A 20,160-nucleotide genomic window follows, 5' to 3' on the forward strand; every position below is an offset into this window, starting at 1 on the left:
AAAATAGACCCCTGATAGGTTACCAGGGCCATGAGAACATCATCCATAGGAGGGTGGGTGCTGCTGTGAATAAGTCCGACTATGGTGTCTGATGGGCGGACTGTAAAGCACCGCAAAATAGACCCCCTTATAGGTTACCAGGGGCACGAGTTTCTTGAGGGTGTAATCATCTGGGTTTAGTCCGTGGGGGAGTGCTTAAGTTCGGGGGGCCCGGGGGTCCCAAGGTGCGCGAGGTTATGGAAGTACGCATGTCAGTAGATATGCTGGAGGTCTGTAGTCCCGTGTTTTTGGGGTCTCTGTGAGCGGCCAAGTGAGGTGGTTTTCCCGGTGGTGTATGTCATGGAAGTCTGAGATAGCCTGTTTGCACATGTCAAATCTATTATGAGGCACTATTTTGGATACATTTTATCCATTTTAACCCCTTTTCTCTGGTTCTTCCAAAAGTTAACTTATACTTATTTAGCCTGTGGATGAATGCAAGGGGGGAGTTATCAGGGGATTCTACCTGCATTATGAGGCACTATTTTGGGATACATTTTATCCATTTTAAACCCTTTTCTCTGGTTCTTCCAAAAGTTAACTTATACTTATTTAGCTGATGAAGGGAGTGGGAAACCTGCATTATGAGGCACTATTTTGGGATACATTTTATCCATTTTAACCCCTTTCTCTGGTTCTTCCAAAAGTTAACTTATACTTATTTAGCCTGTGGAGGAATGCAAGGGTAGTTATCAGGGGAGTCTACCTGCATTATGATGCACTATTTTGGGATACATTTTATCCATTTTAACCCCTTTCTCTGGTTCTTCCAAAAGTTAACTTATACTTATTTAGCCTGTGGATGAATGCAAGGGTAGTTATCAGGGGAGTCTACCTGCATTATGAGGCACTATTCCCGGGTACATTTTATCCATTTTATCCATTCTGTACATTTGGCTTACCGCGACTGGTAGTTAATGTCGCTACGGGGGACGCGTATATCCCTAAGGTATGTTAGGGAAACTTCCATCTTATATCTGCTCCCTGATCTCACTGAGAATTGTAAGTGGCTACTGCCTGAGATCGCATGCTGTGGTTTTATTAAATGTTCCAACTGCTAGGACTGTCTTAGGGAAGACAGCTTTTAGATGCGCAGTTCCTCTGTCTTGGAATAGTCTGTAAATTAAATGGAAACTGAGCAATCTGGTGCCACTAAATGTTTTTAAAGCTCGGTTGGATGCTAGTCAATCGGAAGCTATAGGTACCTGTTTATGTGGATAGTTATGTAAATGATGCTGTATGATATCCTTTTGTTGTTCTATTTATGTTGTTATGTTTCATGTGGAACTACTTGAGCAGGTCTGCCTTGAAAAAGAGATCAATGATCTCAATGGGATTTATCTGTATAAATAAAGATTTGAAATTAAATTAAATTAAAAGTAAGCAGAGGACACCAAACCAACTGAGACCCGTCTGTCCGCCGCATCTACGCACTGTACAACACACACCTACATACTGTACCACACACACACATACACAATGCCTACCACACACACTTACAGCTCCTAAAGCATAATCAGGCTACAGCCGTTGTGTATTTTATTATGTGAAGCACTAAATGGTCTTAGAAAAATATCGACTCTTTGTACTACAGCAAATAAAGAGAGTAATGTAGGCCTGTTATACTGAGTGATATTGTACACTGCTCTGCTTTCTGCACGGACCTCACAGCTGTTCTCACTGTAAACATCGTAACGCGATGAAAGCAGTTTCTAAAATAATATCCAGAGGATGCATGCAGAGCTGTCATTGGCTGAGATAAGTCCGGCCGTGCGTCACGCCTCCACCGTTCCCGGAAATGCATCCGCGGAGGAGCCGTGGAGGAACCATCAGTGTATCCTCGGTTATAGCTCCTCCAGAGCCTCCTCGACGCTCGATGCTCGGTCCTCGGTGTGCATTTAGAGAAATGAGACGTCCTTCAAAATGGCACGCTGAAATTCATTTCCGTGTCACTACCGGAGGACCGAGGACCGAGGAGTCGAAGAGGGGAAATTTGAGTATTGAGAAGCCTCTTATCCATAAATCAAGAAACAAAAGAAACAAAACAAAGAACCAAAACTCTAGATTATTTTAAATTGATCAATTTCTCTTAGAAATGTAATAATCTCACAATATATATTGCCTGATGTTTTCCCTAACAGCCCTGATAGCGACAAGTCATGGCATTTTGCTTTCTTCAGTGTCTGGAAAAGCACATTTATCTGAGTACTATATTTCCTGCAAAGCAGTAAAACATGCTCAACAGTTTCTGGCTGGCTGCAGTGTATACACTTTCCGGTTGGATGCTTTCCTATTATACTTAAAGTATGATTGAGACCTGTATTATACTTAAAGTATGATTGAGACCTGTATTATACTTAAAGTATGATTGAGACCTGTATTATACTTAAAGTATGATTGAGACCTGTATGACCTATTCTCATCCGAGAAATGACATGTTCCTCCCTTCTTTTAAACCCCACCTTCGTTCCATCCCCCACATACCTTTGAATGTTATAAATATGTCTTCCTGTATCACTAAGGTACGGTGGCCGGCAGGTGCAAACACTAAACAACGGCCAAAAACACACACATCAGCAAAAACGCTGCATTTACAGAAATGATATGCAAAGTCAAAAAAAGTTCATTTAAGTGGAGAAAGATATAAGAAGGTAAGTTTTGTTTTTATACATAGAGCGTCATATTTACGTAGCTAGCATTAGCATGTTTGATCAAAGAGCTTGAAAGAGCCATTGTGCACCTAAATGTAACTCTTGACATATAGATATAGTACAGAACCGGGACGCCCCTCCCTACACGCAGATCACACAGACTGGGTGGGGTCTCACGCCCTCACCTCGTGGAGGGGGCCTCAACTGAGCCGCAAATGCGATGCGGTGATAAAAAGGAAATAAAATAAAATGTAAAAAGTTGAATTAAAATATTAAAACAGCAACACAACATTATTCCCACATGAAAAGACAGTCTGAAGAGGTGTGTTTTGAAGGTGGGGGGGTCGGTGCAGTCTCTGATGTTTAATGGGAGTGAGTTCCAGAGGGAGGGGGCAGAGATGGAGAAAGCTCTGTCCCCCAGGTTCGGTGCTTGGTTTGTGTGGGGATAGACCTTTATATATACAGTCTGGATAGACAGGAGGTTGGCTTCTGATGAGTTAATTGAAAGACTGTTCTTTAATACTATTATAATATTTAGGTAGCCGAAAAATATCCACTCTTTTTGACTTAACCTAGCTGTCCTACATTTTATTTCTCCACAGATGTACTGTCCATTCTGTGGTTCCAGCGTGACATCTTCGCATTTCTAAAAGATGTGGCTAACAAAGTCCCTGAGGAGATGCCCACCACTAGTGCGCATCTAAGTGCACAGCCTAGCACCAGTGCAGGTAAATAGGTTGTTCATTTTATTACCAAACAATAAGTATTTATAGAAAACTTGGTTTAAAAGTTCGAATTCTGTTATTATACAAATATAAATCCTAATGTGAGAGTGAAAAGGACGGTCAACAATATAATGTACATTTCACAAACATTTTGTGTTTCTGATTGATGTCAATCCAATAATTCAGGATTCAAACCAACATTTGATGATAGGTACAGACGTAGGGGAACAATTATTTTTATAGTATTAATCATGACACTTTTATTTTCTTAGGTTACACTGGAACAACCTCTTCAAGTGACGAGGACAGTGTGGTTGTTGTAAAGTTGCCATCTGGAGACAGTCTTGCTGACACCGTGGTCAGTTTGGATCTATCGTGGCATTTATTCTTAATTAAAGTGAATTTACTGTAAATCCTATTACTAGCTTCATCATGTAATATTACAATACATCACTTTGTCTTTCCCAGCACAGAATACCTGACTGCGCCAGACGTTGTTGCAGAACTCTCTGCAAAAATTAAAAACACCTCTTGCAGCAGGTTTAATATTAACCGATCCAATGTGTGGGATGGAGCAATCCACGGCTTCAAACGGGCCTCATTGGACCCCTCTCATCAGATGCAGGTTAAGTTTACTGACGATGAGGGACAAACTGAGGATGGAGTGGACACTGGTGGTCCCAAGCGGGAGTTCCTGACCCTCTTAATGGAATGCCTGAGAATGAGAAGAATATTTGATGGTCCACAGGACAGGAAATTCCTCACGTTCGACAATGCAGGTAATGATGTTCGCAAATCTGTCTTGTGTTCAATACTGTGCTGTAAATATAGGAGCTGCTTATGGATTTTGCAGCTAGATTTACGTGACAATTAAATTATCTTATACTGTATATCTTTATGATAACGTGGCAACTGTTGGTTAACGTGATAATAATTTGACAACAAATATCAACAGCTGCAAAAGATGACGAATACTTTCATGCTGGGAGGATGATTGCAACTTCTATAGTTCATTGTGGTCCAGGCCCCCGCTTCCTGTCAGAGACGCTCTACCAGCACCTCACTGGAATGAAAAACACCAACATTGAAGCCATCATTGAAGACATTACTGATGACACTATGAGAGCTTCCCTGCTTGAGGTCGGCTGGCATATTAGGGCAAACATGTGTGGTTTTACTATCACAGCCCAACATACAACATGAAGTCGTCTCCCTTATAACCTGTGAAGAATTTGTTTTTTTATTGTCCGGCCTTCGATAGTTTGTTATTGGGCTTTTATAGCCTCTTTTGGAACCATAACGAACAACCTTAGCTAGCCGTTATGGCAAACCATTAGAAATGATGCCGTATTTATTTATCATACCTAACTGTCATTACAAATATCATTAATGAAAACAAATGTACACGAGTAAGAACAAGTTTGTCATCTTCGAACAATATTAAAAATGTATTCCTCCTTTCATGACATGGATATAGTTATATACGCTTTAATATCTTGCCACTTTGATTAATGCAACTCCTTACATTAGGTATCATTCATAATTCTTGCTCCCCTCTGCAGCTGGTCAAAAATGATTGGGGTAATTAAGTGTAATACTATGGAAGCAAACAAGAGACAGAAGTATTTGAATTGTATTAGACACCGAATGTATAGCATTGAAAATAATTACTTTGAAAATCATGTATCTAAATGTTTTTGCTCCGAATTTACCTATGTGAAATACAAATGTAAAAATTCAAGTGAAAAAAATTCGAATGTTCAAATTTAGATCCCAAAAATTCGACGTCAAAAAATTCGATGTCAAAAAATTCGATGTATAAAATTCGATGTCCAAAATTGCGATGCAGCATCATCCGGGCTACGCAGACAGGATAAGCAATCGAGCCCTAATGCAACTCCGACTTCTGGCCTATCAGAGCATGGCTTTGTCAGTCATGTGATCACAACAACCCGGGAGAAAAATGACGGAGAACAGCGGGGCTCGCCGCTCGGGTAAGTAGTCAGTTTGTGCTCTTTATTTTACAAGCAGTGAGGGCTCGACAGCATTTGTATCTTACATTAGCTAGATAAATGAGTGAAGTAGCCTTGTGCCTTGCTGTTAGCAAGCTCCGTTAACATTAATTGAAGTGAATCACAACGTGTGTGTGTGTGTGGGTTGGTTGGTTGGTTGGGGGTGACGGTTTGCAAAGTAACGTAACGATCACTTCGGTTAGATAAGTCAAGTAGACCATGCTACACTATACGAAATACTCTCTTACAAAAGCCCTGCATTTAAACATGTTAATGTTACTTTAGTAAAAGTATGCTAGTATAATTAGGAAAGTGTTGTTAAAGTAGACACAAGTTATACTATTATATTATATCATTTGATTTATTGTTATTACCGATGCACGAGTTGACTTAACTGTTGTAGTTGGAGCTCATTTTGAACAATGAGCCAACTAATGATTACTTTCATAATGGTGTAATGTGCCAACTATTTTCTACATTAATAGATGAAGGTCTGGTTTGTTCAAACTCTCAAAATAGTAGGACCAGAGCCCTAGAGACTCTAGGGCTCTGAGTAGGACATGCTGTCATAATTAGTCCGAAGTGACACCTTTACAATGTTAAAGCTGTTAGATAAATGTAGTGACGTAAAAACTAAAGTATTCAAGATAGTGTAGTGGAAAAGAGATGTTTTTTTTTTTTTTCAATGTTACCAAAACAAAATCTCTTGTTTTGGACTGACAGTAATGATTCAAGAAATAGTAGATAAATAAATACACACATCAATTTGTTGTGGATGGAACACAACACATGGTGCTCTTACCTGTGATGCCTCCTCCACACATTATAACCAGACTGTATCATTCAAACTATAAGTAACAGTTCTATACTTGACTTCAGACAAACAATTCAAAAGACAAAATCAACACAATTTATTGAAAGACCAATCTTTATTTCTCTCCTTTTGTTTGTGTTATTAAACCCTTTCAATCTAAAAAACTGAGCAACTCAACAGTTAACTTTATATTTCTTATTGTCCAAAGCATCTGTTACACTATTTGTTCCCCTCTCATATTCACAGGATGGATGATTAGAGACTTTGGGGGAAACCTCAGCTTTATGAACATCCTGTCTGTTGCTTTGGCCGGAGAGGGCTGAGGGTCTTTCCCTGCGAGGAGTCCTCCTCGCAGGGAAAGACCCTGCAGGCCTGAGGGAGGAGGACCAGACCTGATGGAGGAGGACCTGCACCAGCTGCACCTACAGAACTTAGCCCATGCTGGGCATAGCTGTTACCACCTGCACAGGCCTAGCCTGTCAATTAACAGATTAACATTTAGTGTAACTTATGTATATTATTTCGTTTTTATTTAAAAAAAAATGGTGATGGTTCATGCTTGATAACTTTTAGTTCACATTTCAATAAATTGTATTTGCTCTCCTTTTGTCCGTTATTCTTGCTGAAAATGTTAGATTACACATTCACATCTGAATGAAGATTGGCACCATTTATTTGTGACGTTGCAAACTCGGCGGTACAAGGCACAAGTGATGTGAAGCTCAAAGTGAGCTAAATGCATTTGATCAGCTGACTTTTTTTTTTTGCCAAACTTTATAGGCCTGACAATAATCACACTGTCTCTGAGGTGCAACGTAAAACACAAAACAACACAAATGAAGTTCCTGTTAGACTACAAAACTATTCAGTGTGCAGGTCTTTGTGTTACAATATAAGTGTCTCTTAGTGAATGTCCTGTACTGCTCTTAAATCTCATCACATCAGCTTCTCCTTTCCCTCTTGGATGTTCTTCTGGACCCTCAGAGAAAGAGAACATGGTGAAGCAGTCCTGTCTCTCAGGCGTGTCCTTTCCTAACAGAAATATCAAAAAACATATTATTGCAGAGCAAGTGTGTTATTAAAGATAGAGGTGTGTTTGTTTGTTCATAAATATAATGATTTTTTTATTTTAATGTGTTTTTTAAATCCAACAGTGTACTGCAAAGATAATCAGGTTATGAATAAACCGTTCTAAATTCCTCAACATTGAAATAAATGTATTATTAAAATAATATTTAACTGTTATCAAAACTTAGTGCAACTGTAGAAGCTTGCTCTGTCCGGTTGTCTCACTGAAAGACAAAGGGTCGCAGCTCTCACTATGTTCAATAATATTTGCCTTAAATACATTGAAATGTGAAAGTTGAACAAAAAAGTGATGTTGCTTGGTAAAATGTAAATGTAACCTTTTTCTAAGAAAGTACACTCAACATCACTGATGTGTAGGTGATCTAGTATTCACTCAGTCATGTTTAATGGCATGTATATTAGTGTGTTGGAGTCATTACTTTATGCATTCTTTGCAAAGTATGAAAAAGGTGTACCTTGGAATCCGTGCTGAAGTTCTCTGCTGGTAGGAGTCCAGATCTGTCTCTCCTCCTCTGGTCCAGCCTGTCTGCATCACCTTAAGGAGACTTTGAACAAACAGATGTAAAGTTACATGCGTGGGTTACAGACTTCTTTACATGCAAACTACTTTTTATCTTCTTTTAAAAACAGGTCATAATCTTATTGTTATACTTAAGAAATTGCTGGATATCACAGTCCTTATACTGTATCAGTTTGATTGAGTATTATTGTGTAGGTCCTTTTTATTTTACTGTTACTTTGGATGAGGTTTTCATGAGTCAGTCAAATTAATTTGTTTTCATATGCCATATTCATATGCATCACACACGTAAGGGTAAGACACACATCTATTTAACAAATGCAATGCAATGGATAAGCTTAATGTTCACTGAAGTCACAGATAACGTCATATCTAATATTTAAACAAATCATTTCCTTGTCACTAAAGCATTGACTACGCTATTCATCGTCCTTTAATGCATGAATTAAGTTACATGTTCCGTTCTACAGCCACGATAAGGTTGTTTCTCAAGTGTGATGATAATACAATTAAAAGAGGCATTGGTAATAATATTAAAAACGACAATGTTTGTGTCGTTCGTCGGATAGGCGGTTAGCTGCAATAAATAACTCCAGTTCAACAAACCATATTACAATATCTAAGGGAGCGTTATTTCTGGACCATCTTGAAATGTGACGTTCATATTTTAAAGATACACACATTTCATTGTGAGGTTGATTTAATATACACTAAGCCTCTCTTCATCAATACGTTGACGTTAGCTAGTCTATTTTATGCTATAGCGAATTTAAACGAACCTTAACAATGCATACAGTAACCTAACTAGCAAACTAACTATCTAACGTACAAGGATGACCTTATTTTAGCAACCTCGCACAGAAGCCTTTTGGTATACAGTAGCATCCCACTTAATGTTTTACACTCTTGGATGCTACGCATAGCATTGTTAGCACAGATGGAGCTACGATTGCTCAAATGCTAACCCAACTCTAAACATTCATTAACGTTAGCTTAATAAAAACACCAGTAACATAACATAAAGTACGCAGGGTTGACTTACCGAAGAAACTGCATTCATGGACGGTCTATTTTAACCGCAGATAAATCCTATATTTGCTTGACGAATAGTCCACCAGGAGCCAACACAACAAACACGGCCGAGTTCAAGTAGTGTTCTCCTCATGAGCTGAGCCGCTGTAGCATCACGGAGCCAATGGAGCTAACGGAGCTTGATTGATTGATTGAAAAGTTTATTAACAGCTTGTATATTGGGTACAGTACAGTACAGCTCAAAACATACAATTGTTAAGGGGATGCAGACCAGAGAAAGACTTTCGTCTTGTTTACATCAGGGTCCCCCATTTCCAATTAATCATATCATTTAAGACATATAAGACATATTTGACAAACAGATGGCTTATTTACAATTTACATACAGGTGGTTTTTTACATACAGATTGCTTATTTACAATTTTCATTTTAGATTTCGTTCTAATACATCCTAACCGGACATTTAAGACAAACCAAGTCTACAGATATACAGTTAGTAACAGAGTCTAAAATGCGAGTATATACATATATTGGGGGGGGGGGGGGGGGAAGCTGTCCATTGAATGACAGGTTGAGATTTGTACCATTACCGGGGCAAAAGTAATAGTAAAAGTAACCAGCTAGCAGTGAGACAGAGGAGCCAGGAGAAGCAGTCCTGTTGTCATGAAGGGGGAATCTAACTATATACAGAATATGTTTTTGTGGACCCAGGCTAGTAACATGTTCATTTACTGATGTTAAGTTGGACATTTTAACATAGGGTCTACGGGAATTGCTCCCATCTGCATCCATCGCCGACAGTTTGCAGCATTGGGCTTCACCGCACTGTCCCCCAGAAGTCGGGTTGATTGCATTCGGGATCGATTGCTTATCCTGTCTGAGTAGCCCGGATGATGCTGCATCGCAATTTTTGACGTCGAATTCTATACACCGAAGTTTTTTACATTGAATTTTAAACACCGAAATATTTGACGTCTAATTTTTTTCACTTGAATTTTTGGGATCTGAATTTGAACATTTTAATTTCACATAGGTAAATTCGGGGCAAAAAAAATTCAGATACATCATTTTCAAAGTAATTATTTTCAATGCTATAAATTCGGTGTCTGATAACATTCAAATACTTCTGTCTCTTGTTTGCTTCCATACAGTACACCTCAAATACATCACTACACAACCTGGGGTATTTGAAGATAATGGAATGACATGTTTATAATATGCTGCAAAACACAACAAATATGCAGGGTTACGAGTCTGTTTCTAAGGCCATTTTATTTTTGGTAGTTTGATCATTTCAACAAGAGAATAGAATCAAACTGAAAACATCGTAAATATGTTCCAGATACATGAAGCATGTGAACAGTGAAACTCGCTCATGGACTTTAAGGTGAATACTTTAAGAAAAGGTTTTCCCACACTCTTTGTAGGAGCCATTTTATGGGTGTTGTTGGTGTCTCAGTTTACCATATTTATATGAATAGTGCAATATTATTTTGAACACTTGGTGGCGGGGTGTATAAAAGGGGTCACAGGAGAGGAAGAGGACACAGGAGGAAGAGCATACCGATTCTACCAGATGGCCAGCCCAGCCCAGCCCCAGCAGATGCTCATACTACAACTATTGACACCGTGTACTTAAACCTTGGTATGTAAAGCAATAAAACATCATTCTAAAACTGCAGCAAAAGACCAGAACTTCATATGTTTGTGTCTGCGTCAGGATCACTCTAACCCCTCCTGTGAAGTAATGGCAAAAAGATATAGGACACTGGAACATTTAAACTGCCATTACATTAAGTAGAATCGTACTCTGAATGAAACTGGACAATATAAGAAACATATAAGAAACATATCGCATTGGATTAAGGATCGTTTTCACCAGACAAACAATTGGATTACTTCACAACCAACACCATCATCCCGGATCAGCTGGACAACATGCCACAATCAGCTGGAGATTGTCACCACCTGCGCTCATTAAGACGCGATAGGAGAGGCCGAGAGCCAAGGCTGGGAAAGCGGCCGGGTATGAGCAGCATTAAAACTGGATTGTATATTGGAATCATAAACTGCATCGGACAATGGCTTGGATTTAATGCTGCAATAATGTCAGCTGTTTGAAACAGTGTGCTGTCTGCAGACAGACAGCCAGAAAACAAAACTTAAAGGAACAGTGAACATTATGTCTGTCAATTCTGACGTTACGTCAACAGATGGCACTGTTGGGATGGGATCTGTAATGGAAAAAAGGATTACCCAACACAAGGCCAATAGATGGGAATTGTAAACTGTGAAAAAACAAAATATGCTTATTTGCGGATCCTAGACTCTTAAAACCACTATGGTTTTTCTCCCGTGTGAACACGAAGATGTCTTTTGAGACCACCTGATGTAGTGAAAGTTTTCCCACACTCTTCACACCAGTACGGTTTTTCTCCAGTATGAATACGGTGATGTGATTTGAGAGCACCTGATGTAGTGAAACTTGTCCCACACTCTTCACAGCTGTACGGTTTTTCTCCAGTATGAATACGTTGATGTGTTTTGAGATTAATTGATTGAGTGAAAGTTGACCCACACTCTTCACAGCTGTACGGTTTTTCTCCAGTATGAACACGTTGATGTGATTCTAGAGCACTTGATTGAGTGAAAGTTGACCCACACTCTTCACAGCTGTACGGTTTTTCTCCAGTATGAATACGTTGATGTGATTTGAGATTACTTGATGTACTGAAAGTTGTCCCACACTCTTCACAGCTGTAAGGTTTTTCTCCAGTATGAATACGTTGATGTGTTTTGAGAGCACCTGATCTAGTGAAAGTTGTCCCACACTCTTCACAGCTGTAAGGTTTTTCTCCAGTGTGAATACGTTGATGTGATTTGAGATCACCTGATTGAGTGAAAGTTGTCCCACACTCTTCACAGCTGTAAGGTTTTTCTCCAGTATGAATACGTTGATGTGATTTGAGAGCACCTGATGTAGTGAAAGTTGTCCCACACTCTTCACAGCTGTAAGGTTTTTCTCCAGTATGAATACGTTGATGTGATTTGAGGGCACCTGATGTAGTGAAAGTTGTCCCACACTCTTCACAGCTGTAAGGTTTTTCTCCAGTATGAATATGTTGATGTGTTTTGAGAGCACCTGATCTAGTGAAAGTTGTCCCACACTCTTCACAGCTGTAAGGTTTTTCTCCAGTATGAATACGGTGATGTGTTTTGAGAGCACCTAATCTAGTGAAAGTTGTCCCACACTCTTCACAGCTGTAAGGTTTTTCTCCAGTATGAATACTTTGATGTGTTTTGAGAGCACCTGATCTAGTGAAAGTTGTCCCACACTCTTCACAGCTGTAAGGTTTTTCTCCTGTATGAATACGTTGATGTGATTTGAGAGCACCTGATGTAGTGAAAGTTGTCCCACACTCTTCACAGCTGTAAGGTTTTTCTCCAGTATGAATACGGTGATGTTTTTGTAGATCACCTGATGTACTGAAAGTTGTCCCACACTCTTCACAGCTGTAAGGTTTTTCTCCAGTATGAATACGTTGATGTGTTTTGAGAGCACCTGATGTAGTGAAAGTTGTCCCACACTCTTCACAGCTGTAAGGTTTTTCTCCAGTATGAATACGTTGATGTGTTTTGAGAGCACCTGATTGAGTGAAAGTTGTCCCACACTCTTCACAGCTGTAAGGTTTTTCTCCTGTATGAATACGTTGATGTGATTTGAGAGCACCTGATGTAGTGAAAGTTGTCCCACACTCTTCACAGCTGTAAGGTTTTTCTCCAGTATGAATACGTTGATGTGTTTTGAGAGCACCTGATTGAGTGAAAGTTGTCCCACACTCTTCACAGCTGTAAGGTTTTTCTCCTGTGTGAATATGCAGGTGGCGCTTTAAAGTTCCAGATGCTGTGAAGGATTTGTCACATTGCTGACAGCTGTGACGTGTCTCTCTTCCTTTCGGTTTCTAGAACAGACGGACAGAGAAAGAGAGAAAGTCAATCTAAAAAGCATAAATACACAAGTTAACACAATAAAAACTCTCTTAAAGTGGACCTATCATGCTATATTTGAACAATATATTGTAGGGCCATACCTATATAAAGTATATAAATATAGTATTTTTTTCAAAATACCAAAAAGATCCTGCATTTTAGCCACACCTCATTTCGCTCTATTTGCTCTTTCCAGCGCTGTTTTTGCAGGGGGTTGATTCTGTGAGCTGCAGCTGACCACGCCCCCTGCAGGAGAGGGGAGCGTGCTCTGAGATCAGAAAAAGAGATCTCCGTCCACCGTGTTTTATTCTTATAGAAGTAAGAAGAGAAGTAACGAGGCAGAAACCCTCCTTTTTACGCAGCGGTCCAGACATACACATCAAACGGCGACACATATTCAGTGTGCAGTTCCTTTGGCATTAGGGCAGGGATATCTAGATACTTTCCAAGGTTTGATATCATGAATTGTGCTACTTTTAAAGCAAGCAACGATGTTTTCAAATCTGTAATGAAAAAGCTCCTCAAAAACGCTATCGAAGCAGTTCCTGCCGTTGCTACGTTAGTTCAAACGGTAACAACGGACTATTTCTCTTACCGGATGCATGTCAATTTAAATCAATAACTATTTTTAAATCAATAAAATAGTTTTCTAAATCCATAAAAGCATTTTAATTAATATTGGGAGTCATGTCGTTACTTTGTTGAGAATGTGGCCGTGTGATAAGCGGGATAATGTGCACATTGCATAATGTGCCTTCATGCCGATCTAGATCCCTCCGCTTCGCGTCGGGCTCCTGATCAGCCTGTCGGTCTTCTTTTCCCCATAATGACCGCGTCACTGCACATTATCCCTTACATATGATTATATAGTCATTATTCATTTGTTTTAAAGCAGGAGGCGCAAACGCTTGCCTCGGGGAGGGAGAAAAAGAGACACAGCGGAGAATAAACAGAAGGGAAACCATAGCAACCATGCAAGGGAAGTCTTCTTAGCTGCTTTTGTGGCAGACTACAGCGCCACTTACAGGCCTGGCATATGTACTACAGCGTCTCCAGCGCTTTCGAGCGGCATGGCCGGCCGTGGCCCAACCTCTCATTCCCCTGATAGGTGGAGAATTGACCAATAGCCGTAGCACCACTTTACTGACGTCAGTAAAGTGTTCAAATCTGGATCAGTCTGTATCAGATCCGTTGCAGCCCCTTTTTTAGAGATTTGGGTATGGAGGAAAAGAGAGAGGGTTGTGTTTCCTGACACTTGGTGAGTTCCCTGGAACACCGGGGACACATATTCATGTATAAAAGACGTACGAAAGTGCATTTTGCATGATAGGTCCCCTTTAATATAAACCTTGAGTTAACAAAATACTACTTATCAACTGTTTGTGTTTATTATATTTGATACAGTAATACAGCAATATTCTAACCAAAGTATATACCAGAGGTGGGAGACTCGAGTCACATGACTTGACTCGAATCACATGACTTGACTCGAGTCTAATGAGTTGACTTGCCTATTTTTTGACATGAGATTTGCTTGACTAACATTGATAAAAAACTTGACTTTGACTTGGTATTCATGACTTGAGACTTAGGCTTGAGACAGATGACTCGAAAGGACTTTACTTTTTAAAAGAAAATATTTGCATTTGTTTTTGTATTGTACGAAGCCCCTAGAGGGCAAAATAATGGGCATACCGCTCCACCCCTCGAAAGTTATCGCTGACTCAGCTATGTTCATGCAGCACTGCACGTGGAGATGTGGACGCGCAAGTCGCGCAGATTACGTACATATAAACCTACAAAGTACTGATATAGTAAATTAAAAAATAATTATTTTTGTGTAGTTGTATATTGCAATAATAACGTATGGTTGTCACAAAATCCCACGGCACACCCGGACTTGCCTCACGGCACACCAGTGTGTGTTTGGGAACCACTGCTTTAGATACTGCGCTCACAACAACGTGGACACACTAAGGACATACACAAGGTACTGTCATGAATTTCTCGAGGCCTCTTTATTGTGTTTCACGGAAAGTTGGCTACAATCTACGATGCCTGAATCTCTCTTTGAAGTACCCGGACTCACCCTTGTTCGAGCAGACAGGGATGCGAACTCGGGGAAAACCAGAGGAGGCGGTATTTGTGTGTATATTAATGATCTGTGGTGCCGATCATACTCAGTCAAATGTAAAACCTGCAATCCCAACGTAGAAATTCTCGGCATGACGTTAAGACCCTTTTATCTGCCTAGAGAATTCGGGTGTATTTTACCGTTTGTTGTTTACGTGCCTCCCAGCGGCCGAGGACACTGTGTTCACGAGCTGCAACTCAGCCACCCCGATGCACCGGCAATAGTGCTCGGGGACATGAAGCAATGTCGCCTGGACTGTGTTACCTGGGTTCCAGCAGTATGTTAGGGATCACAGCAGGAAAGACAATATCCTGGACAAATGCTTTGTTAATGATAAAGGAGCCTATGTGTCTAAATACAGACCACCAATACTGAACTCTGAGCATAATGTTGTGAATATGATACCAGTGTATAAGACCAAACTGAAGGGAACCAGAAAAGAAAGTAATAAATCGTATGTGACTAAGGACATAAAACAAAGTGAACACTACAGTCTGTGACTCTGAAAAACGTGTGTTGGAAAACACAGTTTTACTCCTTTTACTGTTGATGTTGTTCGTGAAGTTTTAACCAAGTTAGATCCTAAAAAACCAGCTGGCCTGGACAATTTATAGCCTTTCTTTTTAAAGATAGCTGCTGATTTTATTGCTCCACCGCTCACTACTCTTTTTATCCTCTCCCTCAGCACTAACACAATTCCAAAATTGTGGAAGTCAGCGTATGTCCTGCCTCTACTAAAAGGTGGGGAGGCCACTTTATTAAATAATTATAGGCCCATCTCAAAATTATCAGTTCTGGCTAAGGTGCTCGAACGCCTAGTGAGTGAGCAGGTAAAGGTGTTTTTATGTACAAATGACATCCTGTTTAGACATCAGTCAGGATTCAGAAAGCAACACAGCACCATCACTGCCACAATGAAAGTGGTGAATGATGTGGCGAGTATTTTAGACAATAAGCAGAGTTGTGCAGCTCTATTTATTGACCTGTCCTGTTTCTCGCTTGAGGCCAGGAAAAGGCTCTGTGACCTTTTGACCTGTGCTGGGCTATGGCGATCTGGTCTATATGAATGCACCTGCCTATTGCCTGGTCAAGTTAGATGCTGCGTATCACAGCGCACTGAGATTTGTTACTAACTGTAAAGCACTTACTCATCACTGTACCCTGTATGCAAGGGCTGGTTTGCTTTCACTAACTGTACGGAGGCTCAGTCACTGGTACATTTTTATTTACAAAGCCATGTTAGGGAAACTTCCATCCTATATCTGCTCCCTGATCTCACGGAGAATTGTAAGTGGCTACTGCCTGAGATCGCATGCTGTGGTTTTATTAAATGTGCCAACTGCTAGGACTGTCCTAGGGAAGACAGCTTTTAGATGCGCAGCTCCTCTGTCTTGGAATAGTCTGCAACTGAAATGGAAACTGAGCAATCTGGTGCCTCTAAATGTTTTTAAAGCTCGGTTGGATGCTACTCAATCGGAAGTTGTTGGTACCTGTACATGTGGATAGTTATGTAAATTGTAATCCCTGTGATGATGATGTAAGATGTCCTTTTGTTGTTCTGTTAATGTTTGTATGTTTCATGTGGAACCTACTTGAGCAGGTCTCCCTTGTAAAAGAGTTCAATGATCTCAATGGGATTTATCTGGAAATATACCAGTGTATAAGACCAAACTCAAGGGAAGTCAACCAGAAAAGAAAGTAATAAATCATATGTGACTAAGGACATACAACAAAGAATATGGAGCACTTGAACAGACAGAGAAATAACTGAAAGTCAAAATGAGGGAATCAAAATACACAGAGAGCTTTTGGGAAATGCTTTTAAAGCCAAAGACCCCAAAAAAGTGTGGGACACCATGAGAACCGTGACAGGAATGACCTCTTCAGCTAAACCTATTGTGACGGACAAGACATACTTGATCCATACCAATTTGCCTATAAGCAAGGGGGTGGTACTACTGGCGCACAGAGAGTCACACCTATGCAAGAGCCCTCTTCCTAGACTTCTCAGCAGCAACACAATACAAGCAGACATCTTGGTGTCAAAAATGGACAAAATGGAAGTAAATCCATACCTGATTTACTGGTATGCCGCTTTCTTCACCAGTCGAGAGCAACTTGACCAAACCCTGTCATCTGCCATCACAACCAATGTAGGGGCCCCCCAGGGCTGCGGGAGTTCAGCTGTGCTCTTAGCTTCTTTTAGCTTCTTTTGATGACTTTACTGAACTGCTGTCTATAGTGTGTTTTGACTTTGACCGTCTAGTCATTGTTGGTGATTTTAACATCCATGTTGACAACCCCCAGGACAGAGGGGCTAAAGAACTGTTTTGTGTTCTTGATAACTATGGTGAGGACCCTCTCATGACATCCAATTATCGGCCCATCAGTATCTTACCCATAGTATCCAAGGTATTTGAGAAATTGATTGCCAAACAAATCATCAATCATCTCAACAACAGCTCCTTTCCACTGCATCCAATGCAATTTGGATTCAGGGCTAATCACTCAACAGAAACAGCGACATGCTTCTTCGTGGAGAAAGTTAAGGCATCAATGGACAGGGGTGGGGTTGTGGGGGCCGTGTTCCTTGACTTACGGAAAGCTTTTGACACTGTTAATCACAACATCTTATTGCAAAAAATACTACTTAAATGTTTCTATAGAATTCACCAACCTCTTTAATTCGTATCTTTCATCCCGCTCCCAATGTGTTCAAATTGAGAACCATAAGTCTAGTGCACTATGTTTGTCAACTGGAGTACCGCAGGGCTCTGTATTGGGCCCAATCCTGTTTAGTATACGGCTGCTGCCTTCCGGGTCGTCTTTATTTTGTTAATCTATGTTGTATGTAAATGAGCAGTGCGATTGCCCTGACGTCATTGGCTGCCATCTCCTGGTCCGCCCCGAGGATTGTGATTGGAGCACGCCGGGCCCGACGCACTCCAATCGCAGCGCACAGCCGGCGTGCCCCTGCTGGAGATGACTTCAAAGCCTGGGGACAATCATCACTCTGGAGCAGGGGTAGCCAACGTTTCCCCCTGCGGGCGACTGAGTGCCCGCAGGGGCAACGTGAGGCGCCCGCCGGGCACGTTCTAAAAATAGCTCGCCAAGAAAATCCAAAATGTATAAAATTCACAAAACAAAAAAGGAAATGTAATTAAAAGAATCTACCCTATTCTATGCATAAACGAAACCTAAATCATAGAGAACTCTATCTACTTACTACAACTCTATATCTATCTAACACCCCTCCTCCCCCCACCCCCACAATGAATATCGACCAATCACGTTCTTGCTTGATTTGCGGGACCAGCGTTGCAGTCGGGAAGAAAAGCAATATGGCACCTCCCCGCTGATTTTCCTTCTGGCAGAATCTACACATCAGCCCCATTGAACAGCCCATCATGCAGCCTATACAGCACATGAGGGCCAGAGCTCTGTGTGTTGCAACTTGCATATATATTTATTCCACTTGACGCACACACACGCATGGCGTAATCTTCAGGGGGGACATGTCCCCAGCACTTTTCGAAATCTCGTTTGTGTCCTCCCACTTTACAAATATGTTTATTATTATTTTTTAACGCAAGCCGTCATCGCCACGGAGGAGCACACAGCCTGTGTGTGTGTGTGTGTGAGAGAGAGCACCCCTTTATCTATTTAATATAGATAAAGTAAGAAATCATTCCAATGTGTACAATAGGACAGTACACAAAACAGTTTAAAAGGGGAGTGATTAGTAAAATATGCATAAAGAAAAAGAAAGAATGCTAACTAGGTAACACAAGAAAAGAATAAACAAGTTTAAATGATTTGTTATTGGTTGTGATCATATTCTAAAGATGTTTGGATTATTGAAAAGTATACAGCTCCCTTTCATCTGAGTGTTGAGAGCTGTGTCCATAAATTCATGTTGTGCTCAAAGTGCAGCAGATTGATGCATTTAACTTCAACATTTAAAAAAACATCTTCCCGGGGGTGCATACCCCCATAGAGGAGGTGAGGACCCCATAGAGGTGGTGAGGACCCCCATAGAGGAGGTGAGGACCCCCCTAGAGGAGGTGAGATCCACCCCCAAATAAAGCAGGTTAAAATAATTAAATTGAATACATGTTCTTTTAGTAAACACTGCAAACGGGTCCCACAGACCCAAACAGCACACAAAGGTTAAAGGTCAGCATATAATAATGTTAAAATGTGCTAAATATATACACTGCAAAAAACAAAAAAAAAGAGTAAAAGTAGCCCCTGACTTGTTTTATTTTTTGAAAGTAGCCCTCACCCTAAAAAAGGTTGGTGACCCCTGCTCTGGAGGCTCTGTGATGTGGGACCAGAGGTCGCGCTAGACTTTTTCGCTGCCCGTCATTTTGACGGACAGGATCGTAAAACTTCCGTCAAAATCCAGAATTACCCGTCGGCCTTTACACAACTCTGACGAGGGGGGGGAAGCATGCTCGTGAACTGTCACTGGGGGGGGGGGGGGGGGCTGTTATGCATGGCTGCTGCACCTCGCAGGAGCGTGCACAGCGTTAAGCCAAAACTCACAGACCTTTCAATGATTTGTAAAAAGTTAGGTTTGGAAACGGTATCATTTCTTTTTTGGAGGGCATGCATAATACGGCCTCGCTGCGGGGAAACTTTGGCGCTGTTCCGAGTTTGTTCTAAACTGTCAAAAATGACGGACTGCTTTCAGATTTGTCCGTCATTGTTAAAAAAAATCCGTCATAGACGGAAAATATTCGGTTAACTTGACCTCTGTGTGGGACAGACGCCTCTCGCTACTTGGTCCTTAGACAGATCTGTTAAACTTGTGTGCCCATCTCCGTGTGATATTGTGTGTTAGTAGTGTCTCGAGTAGCTTAGTTAGAGGTTAGAGTAGCTTAGGATTTTGTGACTGTTGCCTTTGGTTTAGCTGTGTTTTTGTATAGATTATTTGTGTTAGTTGTAGGGCTGTGCAATTAATCGTATTTTAATCGCGATTACGATTATGGCTTGCGACGATTAGGAAAACAGCATAATTGACAAAATACGATTATTTTGCTGGGTGCGCTTTCGCCCCTCCCTAAAAGCCCACTCGGCCACGTGGGAGTGACATGTGTTGTGAGTGTTCAGCGCAAGCGAAGATGTCAGAACAAGAGCAGCAACTAGTTA

General features: G+C 40.8%; 1 pseudogene; it reads right to left on the bottom strand.

Annotated features, from left to right (window-relative positions):
• Positions 1–20,160, bottom strand: part of LOC117534144 — a 117,537-nt pseudogene that overhangs the window by 87,114 nt on the left and 10,263 nt on the right.

This window comes from Gymnodraco acuticeps, unplaced genomic scaffold (genome assembly GCF_902827175.1).
Source record: "Gymnodraco acuticeps unplaced genomic scaffold, fGymAcu1.1, whole genome shotgun sequence".
Taxonomy (NCBI): Eukaryota; Metazoa; Chordata; class Actinopteri; order Perciformes; family Bathydraconidae; genus Gymnodraco; species Gymnodraco acuticeps.